Source organism: Bos indicus, chromosome 7 (genome assembly GCF_029378745.1).
Source record: "Bos indicus isolate NIAB-ARS_2022 breed Sahiwal x Tharparkar chromosome 7, NIAB-ARS_B.indTharparkar_mat_pri_1.0, whole genome shotgun sequence".
In the NCBI taxonomy this organism is placed as follows: domain Eukaryota; kingdom Metazoa; phylum Chordata; class Mammalia; order Artiodactyla; family Bovidae; genus Bos; species Bos indicus.
Genome location: NC_091766.1, coordinates 91026384 through 91047212, shown reverse-complemented (window position 1 = coordinate 91047212; position 20829 = coordinate 91026384). Strand labels below are relative to the sequence as shown.

General features: G+C 37.6%; 1 long non-coding RNA gene across 3 annotated transcripts in view; it reads right to left on the bottom strand.

Moving 5' to 3' along the window:
• LOC139184229 (uncharacterized) overlaps positions 1-20829 on the bottom strand; it is a 309385-nt gene that overhangs the window by 23438 nt on the left and 265118 nt on the right. For 2 of the 3 annotated variants that reach the window (XR_011567804.1, XR_011567806.1), the window contains one exon: positions 119-2430. The exons of the other annotated variant lie outside the window; for it this stretch is intronic. This is a non-coding gene — a long non-coding RNA (uncharacterized lncRNA). Of the gene's footprint in view, positions 1-118; positions 2431-20829 lie in introns of those variants that run through there. 3 annotated transcript variants of the gene reach the window in all.

Here is a 20829-nt window from a genome sequence, read left to right as displayed (position 1 = left end):
AAGGGAAGCAGGAAAAAATCCCATTTAAAATCACATCAAAAAGAATAAAAATACCTAGATATGAATTTAACCAAGGTGAAAGATATTCTAAAAACTTCAAAACAATGATAAAGAAAATTAAAGATGATTTAAATAAATAGAAAGATATTCCATTCTCTTTAATTTGAAGAATTAGTATAATTAAAATATCCATATACTCAGATCAATCTACAGATTTAATGCAAATTCCTATCAAAATACTTAGGACAGAGTATTTCACAGAACTAGAATAATCCTAAAATTTACATGGAACCACAAAAGACCCTGGAATGTAAAAGCAATTCTGAGAAAAAAGAACAAACCTGGAATTATAACTCTCCCTGATATCAGACCATACTAAAAAGCTACAGTAATCAAAACAGTGAGACACTGGCACAAAAACAGACACACAGATCAATGGAACAGATAAGAGAACACAGAAATAAATCCATGTACCTATGTTCAATCTATGACAAAGGAGTCAAGAATATACAATGGAGAAAAGACAGTGTCTTCAACAAGTGATGCTGGGAAAAGTGGACAACCACATGTAAAACAATGAAATTAGAACATTCCCTTACATTGCATACAAAAATAAACTCAAAATGGTTTAGAGGCCTAAGTGGAAGACATGAAAGCTTAAACCATCTAGAAGACAACATAGGCAGAACACTCTTTGACATAAATTATAATGATATTTTCTTGGGTCAGTTCCCCAAGGGACTTACTTCTTTTGAAAAAAAAAAAAAAGGAAAAATCAATAAATGAGATCTAATCAAACTTAAAAGCTTTTGTACAGCAAAGGAAACCACAACCAAAATGAAAAGAGAACCTACTAAATGGAAGAAAATATTTGCAAATGATATAACTGATAAAGGGTTAATATTCCCAGGTGGTGCTAGTGGTAAAGAATCTGCCTGTCAATGTAGGAAATACAAGAGACACAGGTTCGATCCCTAGTCAGGAAGATCCCCTGGAGAAGGAAATGGCAGCTCACTCCAATATTCTCACCTGGAAAATTCCATGGACAGAGGAACCTGGTGGATTGCACTACAAGGGGTCACAAAGAGTTGGACATTTCTGAGCATACACACACACATACGCATTCAACTTGAATATTAAAAGAAAAACAAGCAATACCATCCAAAAAATGTGCAGAAGACTTAAATAGACATTTTTCAACAAAGACATACAGATGGCCAATAAGCACACAAAAGGATGTTCAATGTTTCTATTAGAGAAATGAAAAACAAAAGTACCATGACATGTTACCTCATGCCAGTCAGAATGGCCATCGTGAAAATGCCTACAATAACAAATGTTGAAGAGTATATGGAGAAAAGGAAACTCTTGTACACTGTTGATGGAAATGTGAATTGGTGCAGCCACTATCCAAAACAGTATGGTAGTTTCATTAAAAATATTAAATAGAACTAGCACAGGGAAAAAAATTGTGAAAGTGACATTGAGATGTTTCCTGTTGTTGTTGAGTCACTAAGTCATGTCCAACTCTTTGAAACTCCATGGACTGTAGTCCTTCAGGCTCCTGTGTCCATTGAATTCTCCAGGCAAGAATACTGAAGTGGGTAGTCATTCACTTCTCCAGGGGATCTTCCTGATCCAGGGATCATAATTCCGCTTCTGGATATATACTTAGAAAAAACAAAATCACTGATTTGAAATGATATATGCATCCCAATGTTCATACCAGCACTATTTACAATAGCCAAGCAACCCAAAAGTCCATCCACAGATGAATGGATAAAGAAGAGGTGGTGTGTGTGTGTGTGTGTGTGTGTACAACGTGCACATCTATCTAATGGCATATTACTCAGCCATGAAAAAGAATGAAATCCTGCCATTTGCAGCAATGTGGATGGACCTAAAGAACACTGTGCTTAGTGAAATTGGTCAGAGAAAAACAAATATTATATATATTATATCACATGTATATGGAATCTGGAATATAATATAAATGAATGTATATGCAAAATAGAAACAGACTCACAGGTATTGAAAGAAAACTTGTCATTACCAAAGGGGAGAGGGAAGTGCAGAGGGACAAATTATGGGTACAGGATTAACAGATATAAGCTGCTATATATAAAATTGACAAGTAAGTTTTACTATATAACATAGGGAACTATACCCATTACCTTGTAAAAATCTATAATGGAATGTTATTGGCAAAAATACTGAATCACCATGCTGTACCCAGGAAACTAACACAATACTGTAAAGCAACTATATCTCAATTTAAAAGAGAAAAAATAAGAAATCATTTAGTTTATATTTACCTATATAGTGACTTTTCCTAAAACTCTTTTACTTTGTATAGATTCAGAGTTCCATTTGGTATTATTTTCTTTCTTCCAGATGGGCATGTTTTTTTTTACACTTCTTCATTCAAAACTGAAGTCAAAATAAGAATATTTAAGGTAAATGCAAACTCTAAAAATTCATTATTACATGCTGCTAGCCAATAAAAACATAATGCAAGGTACATGCATAATCCTTAATTTTGTAATACCTGCATTAAAAATATAAAAAGAAAGAAAAAACATTAATTTTAATAATATATTTCAGCCCAATATAACCAAAATATAATTTTTAAAAGATGAACAAAATATTTTATATTTTTATACAATCTTAAATCTTCAATATTTAATATAACTATTTTATAATTATAGCATATCTTAATTTAGCCTCATCACATATCAAGTTCTCAAAAGCTACATATGACTGGTGGTTACTGTTTTGGGTATCACAAGTTTAAACTATTATGACTGACTTAATCAAGTATACTTTCCTAAGGTTGGGAATAGGAACTCTAGGCAAAGGAGAAATATTCAATGGGTATTTTGTAGGCAATTAACAGTATGTCTTGCACCAACCTTGTTCCACTATGACTTCTCGTTTCTCTTAACAATTATACCTTCTAGAATGTATGATAATTTTGGATTTATTTACCAAAGATTTTGGTTAGTTAGGACTATGACTATGAGAGGTTATGAAACCTGCTGGTTATGATTTAAATGATGGCAGCTTGCCACACCTTTCCTTAGTTCTAAATTACAGAAAAGAAACTGAACAAATTTTCCATGTACTGCATGTACCTAGTATTTGGCACAGACCTCTCAGCAATATGTGAAAACTAAATCTGCCTGACTTAACACAGATCTTTTGCTCATGACCTAGTTCACGATGAGATCCAACTCTCTGAGAAAAAAAAAAAAAAATTTCTCCAAGGTCTTCCAAGCAACTAAGTATAAATAGTCAAATTCCTCTAGTTCTTTGGTTACCCTCTTCACATGAAATGAGCTTAATGATATGGTGGAAGGGAAAGATTTCCTGGCTGATTGACCTCTTGTAAGCCTGAAATAATACTTCCAGTCTGGAGCCTGCTTCCTTGGAAATAAAGGAATGGCATTTAAAGCAACGTGCCCAGTAATCCAGCAGACCCTCCATAGCTGGCCAGAAGTTGCTGCGTAACACAGGGAGCCTAGTCCGGCACTCTGTGGTGACCAAGAGGGGTAGAATCGGGGGAGGGGAGGCTCACAAAGTGGGGTGAGTATGTATAAGTATGGCTGACTCGTGCTGCTGTATGGCAGAAACCAACACAATACTGCAAAAATTTTAAAAGAAAAAACATTAATTTTTTTTTCCTTTACAGCCAGCCCATTAAGCTTTTTTTTAAATTTATTTTTAAACTTTACATAATTGTATTAGTTTTGCCAAATATCAAAATGAATCCGCCACAGGTATACATGTGTTCCATTAAGCTTTATATTAACATATCAAAATATTAAAACAATGCTGTTTAACAAGATAGCCCATGTAAATATATTTTCCTAGCATTAAGTAGATATTTTATTTTCTGATAAAATACAGGTGCAGATGAAATGGCACATAGAGGAATGTTCTTCAATGTTTTTCCTTTTCTAATTTCATTTTAGAAGAAATATTCTATCTCTCTTTCTAAACATCACAGGGAACTCAACTCAGGGCTCTCTGAAGACCTAGAGGGATAGGATGAGGTGAGGGTGGCGGAGGGAGGCTCTCTGCCTTTCACTGTCCCCTCAAGTTTGCTCAAATTCATGTCCATTATGTCCATGATCCCATCCAGCCATCTCATCCTCTGTAGCCCGCTTTTCCTGCTTTCAGTCTTTCCCAGCATCAGAGTCTTTTCCAGTGAGTTGGCTCTTCACATCAGGTGGCCAAGTACTGGAGCTTTAGCTTTCAGCATCAGTCCTTCCAATGTGTATTCAGGATTGATTTCCTTCAGGATTGATCTCCTTGGTGTCTGAGGGACTCTTAAGAGTCTTCTTTAGAACCATAATTCAAAAGCATCATTTCTTCAGCCCTCAGCCTTCTTTTATGGTCCAACTCTCACATACATACATGACTACTGGAAAAACCATAGGCTTGACAAGACGGACCTTTGTTAGTAAGTGATGTCTCTGCTTTTTAATACACTCTCTAGGTTTGTCATGGCTTTTCTTCCAAAGAACAAGCGTCTTTTAATTTCATGGCTGCAGTTACCGTCCGCAGTGCTTTTGGAGCCCAAGAAAATAAAATCTGCCATTGTTTCCATTTTTTCCCCCCATCTGTTTGCCATGAAGTGATGGGACTGCATGCTGGAATCTTAGTTTCCTGAATATTGAGCTTTAAGTCAACTTTTTCAGCCAGCTTATTACCCATATATATGAAATATATAAAAACAAGCTTTTTGTGGAGGTAGTACATTATCAGTATTTTGATTCAAATGAAATATTGGAAGAAAATTCAAAATTCTTTTTCTTGGAAAAGCAATTAAAAATTGTATTAAATTACATAAAAGTTAACTATCTAGGATCTCATACTTCTACTTAAATAAATGTAAAAAGTAAAAATCTAATTTATAAATTAATCATTAATTTAAATAATTACTTTACAATCTTTTGTCAACATATGTATGTTCAGAAACTATCTGAAACTAAGACTATTTTCTCATCACTGGGATATATTTAATAATATGTAATCTTTTAAAATGGAGAAATATAAAATAATATTCACATGAGAAATATTTTTATCCATTTCTAAATATTGCATTGTTATTTCTTAATGATAAGTTAATTAAAATATTGATAACTAAACCTATCTTAAATTACATTATGATGTAATGCCTAAAAGTTATATTTTCCAAAAACTGTATTTGAGGAAAATACTCCACAGGAGACGTGGAGCAGTAAAAGCTTGAAATTTCATATACTGGCTGCTGTAAATGGCATAGAGAAAAAAAAGTGGTGAAACTACGTCACAAATCTTTGATCTAGGGTTCTTCAGCCTTGGCACTCTCAGCACTTGGACTGGGTGACTGCTGTAGGGGCTGTCCTGTGCTCTGCAGTGGATTTAGCCGTATTCCTGGACTTCACCCACTAGCTGACACTTGTTCAGTCACTGAGTCATGTTCGACTCTTTACCACCCCATGCACTGCAGCATACTAGGCTCCTCTGTTCTCCACTATCTCCCAGAATTGGCTCAAATTTATGTTTATTAAGTCGGTGATGCTAACTAACCATCATCCTCTAACATTCCCTTCTCTATTTGCCTTAAATCTTTCCAAGCATCAGGGTCTTTTCCAATGAACCAGCTCTTGTGGCCAAAGTATTAGAGCTTCAGCTTCAGCATCAGTCCTTCCAATGAATATTCAGGGTTGATTGCCTTTAGGATTAATTGCTTTGATCTCTTTGCAGTTCAAAGGACTCTCAGGAGTCTTCTTTAGAACCACAATTTGAAAGTATAAATTCTTCAGCACTCAGTCTTCTTTAGGGTTCAACTCTCATATCCGTATATGACTACCGGGAAAACCATAGCTTTTATTATATGAACTTTAGTTGGCAAAGTGATGTCTCTGCTTTTTAATAGCTGTCTACGTTTATCATAGTTTTCCTTCCAAGGAGCAAGCGTCTTTTAATTTCATGGCTGCAGTTACCATCTGCAGTGATTTTGGAGCCCAAGAAAATAAAATCTGTCACTGTTTCCAATTTTTCCCTTTCTATTTGCCATGAAGTGATTGAATGTTGAGTTTTAAGCCAGCTTTTTCACTCTCATCAAGAGTTTCTTTAGTTCCTCTTCACTTTCTGCCATTAGAGTGGTATCTTCATATCTGAGGTTGTTGATATTTCACTCAGCAGACTTGATTCCAGCTTGTGCTTCATCCAGCCAGGCATTTCACATGGCATATGAAATGCCATTATTTTCTACTCTGCATAGAAAATAAATAAGCAGGGTGACAATATAGAGCCTTGTTGTGCTCCTTTATGAATTTTGAACCAATCCATTGTTCCATGTCCATTTCTCACTTCTGCTTCTTGATCTGCATATTATAGGTTCTCAGAAAACACATAAGGTGGACTGGTATTCCCACTTCTTTAAGAATTTTCCACAGTTTGTTATGATCCACACAGTCAAAGGCTTTAACATAGTCAATAAAGCAGAAGTAGATCTGTTTCTGGAACTCCTTTCTTTTTCTATGATACAATGAACATTGACAATTTGGTTCCACTGGTTCCTCTGCCTTTTCTAAATCTAGCCTGTACATCTGGAAGATTTTGGTTCACAGAACTGTTGAAGCCTAGTTGGAAGGATTTTGAGCATAATCTTACTAGTATGTGAAATGAGTGCACTTTCCGGTAGTTTGAACGTTCTTTGGTATCACCCTCCTTTTGACTTTTCCTGTCCTGTGGCCCCTGCTGAGTTTTCCAAATTTGCTAACATATTGCATGCAGCACTTTAGCAGCATTGTAATCTAGGATTTAAAATAGCTCCGTTGGAATTACATCACCTCCACTAGCTTTGTTCATAGTAATACTTCCTAAGGCCCATTTGACTTCACAGTCCAAGATGTCTGGGACTAGGTGAGTGAGCACACCATCATGGTTATCCGGGTCACGTCTTTCTCATTCTACTGTTTTCCTCTATTTCTTGGCATTGTTAATTTAAGCAGATCTTCTTATCTCTCCTTGCTATTCTCTGGAATTCTGCATTCAGTTGGGTATATTTTTCCCTTTTTCCTTTGCCTTTCATTTCTCTTTTCTCAGCTACTGTAAAGCTCCCTCAGACAACCACTTTTCCTTCTTGCATTTCATTTTCTTCAGGATGGTTTTGGTCACCACCTCCCATACAAGGTTATAACCTCAGTCTATAGTTCTTCAGGCACTCTGTCTACCAGGTCTAATCCCTTGAATCTATTTGCCACCTCCACTGTATAAGCATAAGGGATTTGATTTAGGTCATGCCTGAATTATCTAGGGGTGCCCCTACTTTCTTCAATTTTAGTCTGAATTTTGCAATAAGGTGTTCATGATCTGAGTCACAGTCAGTTCCAAGTTTTATTTTTGCTGACTGTTAGAGCTTTTCCATTTCTGGATGCAAAAAAAAAAAAAAAAAAAACATAATCAGTCTGACTTTGGTATTGACTATCTGGTGATGTCCATGTATAGGGTAGTCTCTTGGGTTGTTGGAACAGGGCTTTTGCTATGACCAGTGAACCTCCATAGCTAACAATCTTGTCATGGCATGGCATAGAAGCTTGCCCAACTCAATGAAGCTATGAGCCATGCCATGCAGGGCCAGCCAAGATGGATGGGTCATAGTGAAGAATTCTGACAAAACAGGGTCCACTGGGGGAGGAAATGGCAATCCACTGCAGTATTCTTGCCAGTAGAACCTCATGAAAAGTATGGAAAGGCAAAAAGATATGACACTGGAAGATGGCCCCCCATATCTGAAAGTGTCCAATATGATACTGAGGAAGTGTTGAGGGCAATGGCTAATAGCTACAGAAGGAAAGAAGCACCTGGGCCAAAGGGAAAAGGGTGCTCAGTTGGGGATGTCTGGTGGAGAACGTAAAGCCCAATGCCGTAAAGAACAATATTACATAGGAACCTCTGGAATGTTAGGTCCATGAATCAAGGAAAATTGGATGTGGTCAAGCAGAAGACAGCAAGACTGAACATCGACAACTTAGGGATCAATGAACTAAAATGGATGGAATGGGCGAATTTAACTCAGATGACCATTATATGTACAACTGTGGGCAAGAATCCCTTAGAAGAATTGGAGTAACTCTCAGTTAACAAAAGAGTCTGAAATGCAGTACTTGGGTGCAACCTCAAAAACGACAGAATGATCTCAGTTCATTTCCAAGGCAAACCATTCAATATCATAGTAATCCAAGCCTATGCCCCAGCTACTGATGCTGAAGAAGCTGAAGTTGAATAGTTCTCTGAGACCTACAAGACCTTCCAGAACTAACTAAAAAAAAAAAAAGATGTTCTTTTTATTATAGGGGACTGGAATGCAAAAGTAGGAAGCCAAGAGACATCTATTATAACAGGCAAGTTTGGCCTTGGATACAAAATTAAGCAGGGTAAAAGCTAAGTTTTCTCAAGAGAAAGTTAGTTAAGTCGCTCAGTCATGTCCAACTCTTTGCAACCCCGTGGACTGTAGCCCACCAGGCTCCTCCATCCATGGGATTCTCCAGGCAAGAATACTGGAGTGGGTTGCCATTTCCTTCTCCAGGAGATCTTCCTGACCCAGGGATCAAACCCAGGTCTCCCGTATTGCAGGCAGACGCTTTAACCTCTGAGCCACCATGCTGGCTATAGCAAACACTGTTTTCCAACAATCCAAGAGATGACTCTACACATGGACATCACCAGATGGTCAACACCAAAATCAGATGACAGTAACATTCATCTAATGGTAACAATCAAACATCATCCCCTGGGTGTAAGGGGCAAATATACACCCAACTGAATAACACAACTAACTCTTTAACATAACTGTCCTCAGCAAAAGTTCAATCTCAAACATAGATCCAAAGATAAAAGTTCTCAAACTCTGAAAATTGAGACTCTCAAGGTGCATAAAGAGCAATATATTTGTATATAGCAACAGATACAGATAGACATTTCATATTGGTATGTAGAAAGATAGATGGATGGAGATAGAGATATTAGTATTTTAGAAAAGTCTATAGGGTGCTCTGGAGTAAGGAATGCCAGCCCACTCCAGCATTCTTGCCTGGCAAATTCCATGGGCAGAGGAACATGGGGTGCTAAAGTCCATGGGTCACAAAGAGTCAGACATGACTAAGCAGCTGAGCTTAGTCATGTTCACGGAGAGGGAATTTAAATGATGTAGATATTAGATTTTCTCAGGATACTTCTATAAACTTGAATAGTATTAGTAATACAAAACTTAGGTATTTAAACAGAGAAAGTAGCACTCCAGGGTCTGGGCTTCTGAGGGCAGGAATGTAATGTACAATTATCTAAGTTGCACAAGTTATGCCGTTTCTTAAATGATACATAATTTAGGATTATAAAAATCCAATAGAAAATTGGTTTCCCCCTATCTTCATTTTATTGTTCAGATTTGGGGAAGAATTTTTTTGTGAAAAAGAAAATAAAATGAAATTTGGGATTTACAAAAAGAGAAAACAAAATAGCAACATTGCCTCCAAAATGGTAAATGTAAGATATTTAAGAAATCAAAGAAAATTAATATATTTTCTATTAATTAATAGAAGTATATTATAAAAAATATATTAATTTTAATTAATAGAAATTAATTCTAATTAATAAATTCTATTAATGAATAGATTAAAAATAAATTAATGCTAATTAATAAATTCTATTAATGAATAGAAATAGAAATACATATAATAATTAATATATTGCACAACATCATTACATGCATTTTGGGGACAATAGTATAAAAATCACTATCTTTACCCCTAATTGACCTCAGCCTCCTCTTCCCAGTCCCACAGCAGTCTTTGTCTATTCAGTCAAGCTTCCCTCATCTCCCTCCACCTTCTGAAGAGGGACTACCTCAATCAAATGAGCTCCTGAAGTTTTAAAATGTTGAAACAGAGACCAGGGGAAAAAATAAATGAAACACAGAGGCTTCCAGAAGAAGAGAGATGAAGCCTATACTCAGGTGAAGGTGATGGAACCAAAGCAGGAGAGAGGAAAAAAAGAGAAGACTGGAGAGAGAAGCAAAGAGTCTTCCAAGTCTGGGTTTAGAGAGGATTTGAGCGGGACTTGGAAACAGAGTGGCATTAGCATTCACGGCCCCACCTGCCAACGCAGGTTAGACCTAGGAGATGCAAATTAGATCCCTGGGTCAGGAAGATCCCTTAGAGGAGGGCACAGCAACCCACGCCAGTGTTCTTGCCTGGAGAATCACATAGGCAGAGGAGCCTGGCAGGCTGCAATCCATAGGGTCACACAGAGACGGACATGACTGAAGTGACTTAGCACACATGCACATAGAAACCCAGCCAGTCAGAATTGGGTCTACTTTAAAGTTCTTTTTAAGACCAAAGTTAAAAGTTTTTAATACTGCTGGTTACTCTGTTTCACTGAATGCAATTCCTTGCAGGGTCTGGAACAATTAAATCTGAAACAATAAGTAAATCTGTATTATATTACAAGTTTCGAAGTTTATGGTTTTCACTATTTAGAATATGGCAAATAGATTTTTTCCCGTCCCTTTTTGAGGGGAGATCTGGTTATTTGGTTTTTTTTTGTTTACTTTCATTAATTTTTGTTGCTTTTGTTACTTTTGTTTATTGAAAGGCTTGATCATTGCCCCTAAACATGATATTCTTAATTACAGAGATTCATACCACTAGGAAAACTGATGCTTTCATTTAGACAAAATTGTTAAAGAAATTATCTCTCATTACATTCAATATACTTTCACAAAACATATGCTGTAACATGTTTCTGAACTTTAAAAAGTACTCTATACTTATATTTTTATGTGTATTTAACATGAAGTTGTAACTGAGACTGGTTTTGTACACATAGATTAAATCTCCCATGAGTCTCCAGCTCCCTCAAATGTGTTTCCAAAACGCATTTTCATAATGTCCAGGCTCCTGTGCCCACAAAAGCCAAGATTCTACCAAATGGTCCCTTGATTTTTTCCCCCCTCCAGGTTTCTGCCTCAGGACTCAATGAATTAATAATTGCTTTGTGACATTTAAAACAATGGAAAGGTGTCTTAATCCAGAGATTCTCAATAGGAGTAGTAGAATTTGCTAGAAATACCTGGAGAGATTTTTTTATATTCATATGTCTCCTTTTGCCTATCCAAAACCTGATATCTGTTTCTAATAGAACTAATAGCTGTAAAAAAAATTATATATATGATTTTTCTTCATAAAGTTATAGTGATTTTAACATTGCAAGCAGCAGAAATCACCTCTAAACTATTTAACCAGAGAAGGTATTTATCAATAGTATATCAAGTCACTCAAAGAATTACTGGACAGTCTGATTAGCAGATTCAGAACTGAGCAAACCAAAAAAGCCAGGCAAGAGCCAGAGCGGTAATCAAAATCACACCCCAAATCCCAACCCAAGAGAACACTGCTGGGCACTGATTTCTGGAAGCTGCCCCTCTGGGCTCCACTGTAAGCGGCTCCAGGTAGTCAGCACGAACACAGCCCAGGTTCTTTTGCTCCACCTGGAACTTGAAGCGATGGCCCTATTCCACCTGACATGGAGATGCATCCTACCCTTCCTCTGGGGTTTACTAGTTCCTGAGTCAGAAGCTGGGTGATGGCTCTAGTCGGCTCAGACAAGCAGAAGTGCTGGGAAACTTAGCATCTGTCAGTTAGTTTCACCTTCTATGGGGGTTTTTCAAAATTAAGTTTAGTGGATGAGCACACTTCAAACAAAAAAGAATACATATTTGACTGAGTCCCTGTCAGTATAGTTACTTTGAAATCCTTCTCTTTATTGGTAAAATATGGACTATTAAATATACAAGATTTTTAAGTTTACTAGCAGTCTTTGGGGAGAAGGAAATGGCAACCCACTCCAGTCCTCTTGACTGGAAAATCCCATGGACAGAGGAGCCTGGTAGGCTGCAGTCCATGGGGTCGCTAAGAGTCGGACACAACTGAGCGACTTCACTTTCACTTTTCATTTTCATGCATTGGAGAAGGAAATGGCAACCCACTCCAGTGTTCTTACCTGGAGAATCCCAGGGACGGGGGAGCCTGGTGGGCTGCCATCCATGGGGTCACAGAGTTGGACATGACTGAAGAAACTTAGCAGCAGCAGCAACAGCAGCAGTCTTTGGTTTTTTTTGTTTGTTTGTTTTTATCTAAAAATGAATCTAAAGAGTCTGTGCTCAGTCACTGAGTCCTGTCCGACTCTTTGTAACCCCGTGGACTGCAGCATGCCTGCTAGGCTGCTCTGTCCAGGGGATTTTCCCAGACAAGAATACTCGAGTATTTCTCCAGTATTTCCTCCCGAGGATCTTCCTGGGATCTGCCTGCATTGCAGGCAGATTCTTTACCACTGCACCACTTGGGAAGCCCAATATTCTAAAGCAGTGGTTTCTAATATACAAGCAGGTATGTGTTTGTGTTAGGCTCTCAGCCACGTGCGACTCTTTGCAACCCCATGGCCTGTAGCCCACCAGGCTCTTCTGTCCATGGGATTTCCCAGGCAAGAACACTGGAGTGGGTTGCCATTTCCTTCTCCAACAAGCAGTACAAGCTTAACTAAAACAAAGGACAAAAAACAAATCCAATAATAACACGCACATCACTGGAGGAAAACACACGTCACTGCAGAATAGTGACCGTCTTTGTTTTGCATCTGTTTTACCACATATATTATAAATCTTATTTTATCCTTTATTGCTTGTATAACAGAAATGGTGTTGGCCTGAGAATGAGGAGGTCTGGGTTTAGTTCTGGCTATACTAATAGAAATGGCAACCCACTCCAGTGTTCTTGCCTGGAGAATCCCAGGGACAGAGGAGCCTGGTGGGCTGCCGTCTATGGCGTCACACAGAGTCAGACACGACTGAAGCGACTTAGCAGCAGCAGCAGGCTACTAATACACTGTGCTTAAATTTATCAATCTGATTTTAGCTTTTGTATCACTCACCAAAAAATTTTATTCATTTAGTTGTTCACTGTTTATCTTTCCACCATAATACAACTCTCTAAGGATGTCTTACTAACCAATGCATCATCAGTATATAGAACAGAGCCTAGCATACTGCAGACCCTTAATAAATACCTGTAAACAAATAGATGAAGGACATGAAACACATGAAAACACTTGGGAAAGTTAACATATCTATAGAAATATTTATTTTTCAAGTCATGACAAAAGTAGTCTTTTTCACCTACATCAGTTATATCTGTTGTCAACTCTGCTGTCAATAAAAATATAAACATTTAAGCAAATGCCACAAATATAGTTCTGATTCTGGCAGCAGAAACATATTTCCAAATACATGAAGAATTGCACACAAAAAAGCTTTCATGTGTCTTTTACAAAATATTTTTCTTTCCTACAAGTAGAAACTTTCTCTGTTATGAAGACAAGTTCTCTGTAATGAATAATACAAGATCAGAGGAGGACAGCAGACACCTGCTTCTCTTTCTTTGGTGCTATGGTTCACCTAATATACTCTCCTTTCCTTTTTTACAATGATACACCATTGCCACTGGCCTTCCAAACGCTCCTTTAATTTCTTTCTCCTGCTGCACTGCATGATTTTTATGAGGATGAGCAAAGAATTACTAGTCCATTTCAATCAGCAGTAAATCTCCCTTTTGCCCTTGTTGCTTCTTAACTGTACTTTTAGTCTTCTTTTCTGAAAATGATTAATTCAAGTGGACAGGTACTATATTGCAGCATCCTTGGATTCTACTTCTTTCTAACCGCTGTGTGGGTGAAACTCAAAGGAACTGAACTTGATCAAGACTCTGCACTTTCCTTGGATTAGATAAAATCAGGAGTATAGAGCCTATGAAACTGGCATTCAGAACCATAGGGTCCACTCAGAACCTGATATTACCCTTTCTTATTAACGTACATAAATTATCCCCCTCTCTGACCAGTTTCATTACTCATACTATGATAATGGAAATTAAGACATCTATAGTTCTTTATGAAATTCACAGTTTAGAGTTTGATGTATGATGTGGCCTGAAAAATTCCCTTAAGACTCAGATGATCTTTCTTTGAAGTAGAGACAAAAATAATTACAGTATTTCTTACAGATGTAAAAACAAATCTCAAGACTTATTTCATTTTAGTACATAAAAAACAGTAATTTGTAACAGAGTTTAATTAAATAAGAGAATGTTTGGTCAAGTGAGGTTGACGAAGCAGTGAATATATATATTGAAGGTAAAGAACCAAGTATTTCAGGTGTTACTGCTAGCTTTATCAAATGATTGCTTTATGATCTGACAGCAATAGCTTAAAAATCTCAGGTCTTGTTTGCCTATCTGTGCAATTTCCCTGGTGGCTCAGATGGTAAAGAATCCTCCTGCAGTGCAGGAGAAACAGGTGTGGTCCTTTGGTCAGGAAGATCCCATGCAGAAGCGAATGGCTACCCACTCCAGTATTCTTGCCTGGAGAATTCCACAGACAGAGGAGCCTGGCCAGCTACAATCCATAGGGCCACAAAGAGTTGGACATGACTGAGCTATTAAGAACAATGTGTTGCTTATCTGCAATTTGAAATGTCTCCTGGCTTTAAAAGTACTAGAGTCACTAATAGACTCTCCAGTCAGGCTCTCTCACACAAGAATTGGTCAAGAATATGTGGAATTCAGAACAACCTATCTATCACATAGATACCTGGTTCCAAAAGAAACGGGAAGAACTATTATTTGCATGGCATTCACAAAATACAAATTATTTCCCATAGATGAGGGCATCTGAGGGTTTCCTTGTGTTGAGGCACCCACTGAAACTCAGCTACCTTGAGAAGTAATAACATGGATGCAGAAATATGCAAAATAAAAATGGTTTTTGTTGTTCAGTCACTAAGTTTTGTCCGATCGGACTCTTTGTGACCCCATGGACTGCAGCATGCCAGGGTTCCCTGTCCTTCACCATCTCCTGGATTTTGCTCGAACTCATGTCCATTGAGTCAGTGATGCATCCAACATCTCATCCTTTGTCGCCCTCTTCTCCTCCTGCTCTCAGTTTTTCCCAGCATCAGGGTCTCTTCCAGGGAGTTGGCTCTTTGCATCAGGTGGCCAAAGTATTAGAGCTTCAACATTAGTCCTTCCAATGAATATTTAGGGTTGATTTTCTTTAAGATTGACTGGTTTGACTTCTTTGCTGTTCAATGGACTCTGAAGAATCTTCTCAAATACTACATTTTGAAAGCATCAATTCTTCACTTTCATTCTTCTTTATGGCCCAACTCTCACATCCATACATGACTACTGGAAAAATCATAGCTTTGACTAGATGGACCTTTGTTGGCAAAGTAATGTCTCTGTTTTTTAATATGCTGTCTAGGTTTGTAATAGCTTTCCTTCCAAAGAGCAAGGATCTTCTAGTTTCATGGCTCCAAAAACATCCACAGTGTTTTTGGAGCCCAAGAAAATAAAATCTGTCACTGTTTCCACTTTTTCCCCTTCTATTTGCCATGAAGTCATGGGACCAGATGCCATGATCTTAGTTTTTTGAATATTGACTTTTAAACCATATTTTTCACACTCCTCTTTCACTTTCATCAAGAGACTCTTTTGCTCCTCTTCATTTTCTGCAACTAGAGTGGTATTATCTGCATATCTGAAGTTGTTATTTCTACCAGCAATCTTGATTCCAGCTTGTGACTCATCCAGCCTGGCATTTTGCATGATGTACTCTGCAAATAAGTTAAATAAGCAGGGTGACAATATATAGACTCGAGGTACTCCTTTTCCAATTTTGAACTAGTCCATTGTTCCATGTCTGATTCTAACTGTTGCTTCTTGATATGCATACAGGTTTCTCAGGAAACAGATGAGGTGGTCTGGTATTCTCATCTGTTTAAGAACTTTTCACAGTTTGTTGTGATTCACACAGTCAATATCTTTTGCATAGTCAGTGAAGCAGAAGTAGATGTTTTTCTGAATTCCCTTGCTTTCTCTCTGATCCAATGAATGTTGATAATTTGATCTTTGATTCCTCTGCCTTTTCTAAACCCAGCTTGCACATCTGGAAGTTCTCAGTTCATGTACTGTTGAAGCTTAGCTTGAAGGATTTTGAGCATTACCTTGCTAGCATGTGAAATGAGCGCCACTGTACACTAGTTTAAACATTCTTTGGAATTGCCCTTCTTTGGGATTAGAATGAAAACTGACTATTTCCAGTCCTGTGGCCAATGCTAGGTTTTCCAAATTTGCTGACATATTGGGTGCAGCACATTAACGGGATCAACTTTTAGGATTTTAAATAGCTCAGCTGGAATTCTATCACCTCCACTAGCTTTGTTCATAGTAATGCTTAAACTGTACTCTTCCTATTCTGTTTATATATGGGGAGAGAGGATATCTTTTCTCTTTGACTGAATGATGAAGGAATGGATAAGTCTAGTCCTAAGCCAAATTTTGAGGAATATACTTCTTTCATCTTAGTTACCTTTTAATTCTTCTTTATTCCATAAATCCTCTCTAGTCTTGAGAAGATAATCATTCTTGGTTGCCCCAAATAATGACAACCCAATCATGGCTTCTTACACATCAATTTGCTAAATTATCATCAATGTCTCAATTTATCACTCAAAACAATTCTAATGGATTAATTAATCAATTAAAATAAAGGAATTTGAGGGGAGGAATATGCCTCAGATGACTCAGTGGTAAAGAATCCGCCTGCTAAGCAGGAGACATGAGTTTGATCCCTGGGGTCAGGAAGATCTCCTGGAGAAGAAAAAGGCAACCCACTCCAGTATTCTTACCTGGGAAATCCCATAAATAGAGGAGCCTGGCAGGTCACAGTCCATGGGGTTGTAAAAGAGTTGGACACAACTTAGCAACTAAACAACAATAATAAGAGCACTACTTCTCAAACCATCCTGCAAGGGTGAATGATACTCTAATGGAGGGAAGGCACCCTAGTGCCTTCCTAATGTGACACATCCTTATGTGTCTTTAACAGTAATGAGGATTGGTTGTTGCCTTTTATCTGTGCCATTTCTATTCTTGGATCGCTCTTCTTAAGAAAGTACCAAGACATTTTGAGTTCCTTTCTTGTGCACCTATCTAGGAAAGAATGCCTTTAATTTAACTTGGCTTATGTTACAGTCTCATTAACATGCTTCACTTCACTCTATCGGCACAGTGATAATATACATCTCTTGTAGCTCTTAGGCCAAAGTTGGCTGGAAAGCTTCTTATGATACTTGCTCCCACATTCTGAATTTGTTACACTCTATTTTAGAGTCATCTCAGCACTAGTTTTTAAATAGAAAAATCTTTCCTCTGTTGCTTCAAAGATAGGGGCAGAATAAAGTTAATTCTAGGGCAATAAAAATATTTGATAGACAGTAACTGTGATATGCAGAGCAGTAGTAATAAACATGGGAAAAGATGTAATATGAGATATAATAACAGTGACAACGGCTAAACACAAATATTGCATAATAAAAAATATAGCAGTTTTGAGGGGGTTTTTTTTGTTTTTGCTCCTAGGATGCTTTCTGTGTGTGGTCCCAGATGTACTAGTCTCAGAGTGAGTCTCCCTCTCCAAGGTTACAGATGTTCTCTAAGTGGCTCAAGTTTACTGTTTTAGGTTATGTGCCATAAACCATGAGAGTCATGGATGGGATGAAATGAGAAGCTGTGTAAAGCAGTGATACAGGTTCTGGAAGTTCTCTCTTACAATCCCTACCAATCAGAGGATTTAGAAATCAAATACATTAACTCATGTAGTACTTTTTTCTCTTAATCTCTCTGACAGCCTAAAATAAAAATAAACAGTGATTTCTAAGGCATTTATAGTGTAGAGATGATTAGGCCATGGTTTATACAAAAAGAGCAGCAAATGAATGCATATCTGGTACTTAGATGCTGTAATCTCTCAAAACACAGAATAGACAAGTACTATAATGAATGGGTCATATAGTGAAACAGGACAGCACCCTTCATCCAGTATGTTATGAGAAAAATCTCTGGGGAGCAGTATTAATTAGCAGTGGGACTGCTGGAGGACAGCTGTAGAAAAGGGACAAGAGGTGAGATGTGTCAATTTTGGAGAAGAAAAAAAAAATCCATTGTTGCTTTTGAGAACTCAGAAACGCACATTTTAGAGACAAGGCAGGTAAATCATTTCTAAATCATTGTCTATTGAGGCTGTTATTTAAGGAAAACAGCAAAAAAAAAAATCAGTACAGTGTATAGTATATAAAGGATGCATACTCAATATTTATTTTTCTTTCTAGATAGTAAACTATTAACACTGAAATTTTAATTTTACATGAAGCTTCTATTTTTTTCCATTGAGTAAAATGAAAAAAATCTAATTAAAATCAGAGCAAAAAGAAAGAAAAATTGTACAGAAAGAAAGAAATCCTGCCCTTCATTACAATTTGTCTTTGGTTGATAAAATTTCAGTAGCTATATTCCATTTGGTGAGGTACAGGGAGGGGCAGCATCTTTCCAATTCATATAAACTAAAAGGAGAAGTCTAACAAACAAAATATTGACTATCCTTTCAAATAGCTCAATTGGGAAATAATGATTAGTGTCAGACATAATATCACAGGGTCAGTAACCTTTCAGCCCACAGCGCAATATTTTACTGTGTTTGCCCAAGAAATCATTTACAATATACTCTACCATTTGTCATGTACATCATTTGGATTTTCTGAATGTAAGAATAGTTGACCTTAAGCATTCTACAACTACTACAAGTTGAAGGTCATGACATATGTCATTGAAAAGAGAATTTCCTCTGGATAGGCAATAAACTCTTGACTGACCTGTGACATTAATGCCATGAAATAAAATGTTTTCCATCTTAGCAATTTACATAGAAAGCACATGTACTTTATTCTACTAGACTGTTTTTTTACATCTTTACAAGAATCTTGCCCCTTAAAAAAAAAAAAAAAAAGGTATTCAAGCAGCAAGATTTACTTACTGCTAAAATTAACGTCCTTCCACAGATTTTGAACAATTTCTCTTATTTTCTCTACTATATATTTGATAGCTAGAGAAACAAAGAGAGGCAGGAAGCAAAAAGTTAAATAATCTGAGAATCCATAAACATGATATAGCTGAAAATGGAAAATACTGGGTTTTTTAGTGTCTATAAATATTTAAGACCCATGTTTCAAACTCTCGTTGTCAATTGTTAACTTTTATCTGCATAAGAATTCTTGAAGTAAAAAAAGAGGCAGGACCTTGGTTAAATACTGCATCTAATATATTTAACATCTCATGTAATACTGTCCCAATTATACAATTTACAGCCTAGATTTTATCTGACAAATGCTTACATAAGAAAAATGCAATGTATTCACATACGAAAATAAATAAATAAATAAATCTAAGGTTATATTTTCTTGAGTTCTGAATTCATCTTTCAGAACTTTCATTTTATTTCCTATCATACCTTGTAGATGTGATTTTTGTGTTTCTTAGTGGAAAAGATAATTAAATGGTCCTAAAAGCTGAGCACTTTGAGACCATGAAGAGTCTTTACTTTTCTTGAACTTAGAAGTCTCTCAGGGAGGTGTGTAAACAGAGAGTCAGTTCAGTACAGTTGCTCAGTCGTGTCAGATTCTTGGTGACCCCATGAACCGCAGCACGCTAGGCCTCCCTGTCCATCTCTATCTCCCAGAGTTCACTCAGATCCATGTCCATTGAGTTGGTGATGCCGTCAACCATCTTATCGTCTGTCATCCCCTTCTCCTCCCACCTTCAATCTCTCCCAGCATCAGGGTCTTTTCCAATGAGTCAACTCTTCGCATCAGGTGGTCAAAGTACCAGAGTTTCTGCTTCAGCGTCAGTCCTTCCAATGAACACCCAGGACTGATCTCCTTTAGAATGGACTGGTTGGATCTCCTTGCAGTCCAAGGAACTCTCAAGAGTCTTCTCCAACACCACAGTTCAAAAGCATAAATTCTTTGGCGCTCAGCTTTCTTCACAGTCCAACTCTCACACCCATACATGACTACTGGAAAAACCATAGCCTTGACTGCTAAGTCACTTCAGTCGTGTCCAACTCTGTGCGACCCCAGAGACGGCAGCCCACCTGGCTCCGCCATCCCCGGGACTCTCCAGGCAAGAACACTGGAGTGGGTTGCCATTTCCTTCTCCAATGCATGAAAGCGAAAAGTGAAAGTGAAGTCGCTCAGTCGTGTCCGACTCTTAGCGACCCCATGGACCACAGCCCACCAGGCTCCTCTGTCCATGGGATTTTCCAGGCAAGAGTACTGCAGTGGGGTGCCATTGCCTTCTCCGTAGCCTTGACTAGATGGACCTTTGTTGACAAAGTAATGTCTCTGCCCTTTAATATGCTATCTAGGTTGGTCATAACTTTCCTTCCAAGGAGTAAGCGTCTTTTAATTACATGGCTGCAATCACCATCTGCAGTGATTTTGGAGCACAGATAAATAAAGTCAGCCACTGTTTCCACTGTTTCCCCACCTATTTGCCATGAAGTGATGGGACTGGATGCCATGATCTTAGTTTTCTGAATGTTGAGCTTTAAGCCAACTTTTCCACTCTCCTCTTTCACTTTCATCAAGAGGCTCTTTACTTCTTCTTCACTTTCTGCCATAGGGCGGTGTCATCTGCATATCTGAGGTTATTGATATTTCTCCTGGCAATCTTGATTCCAGCTTTTGCTTCCTCCAGCCCAGCATTTCTCATGATGTAGTCTGCATATAAGTTAAATAAGCAGGGTAACAATATACAGCCTTGACATACTCCTTTTCCTATTTGGAACCACTCTGTTGTTCCATGTCCAGTTCTAACTGTTGCTTCC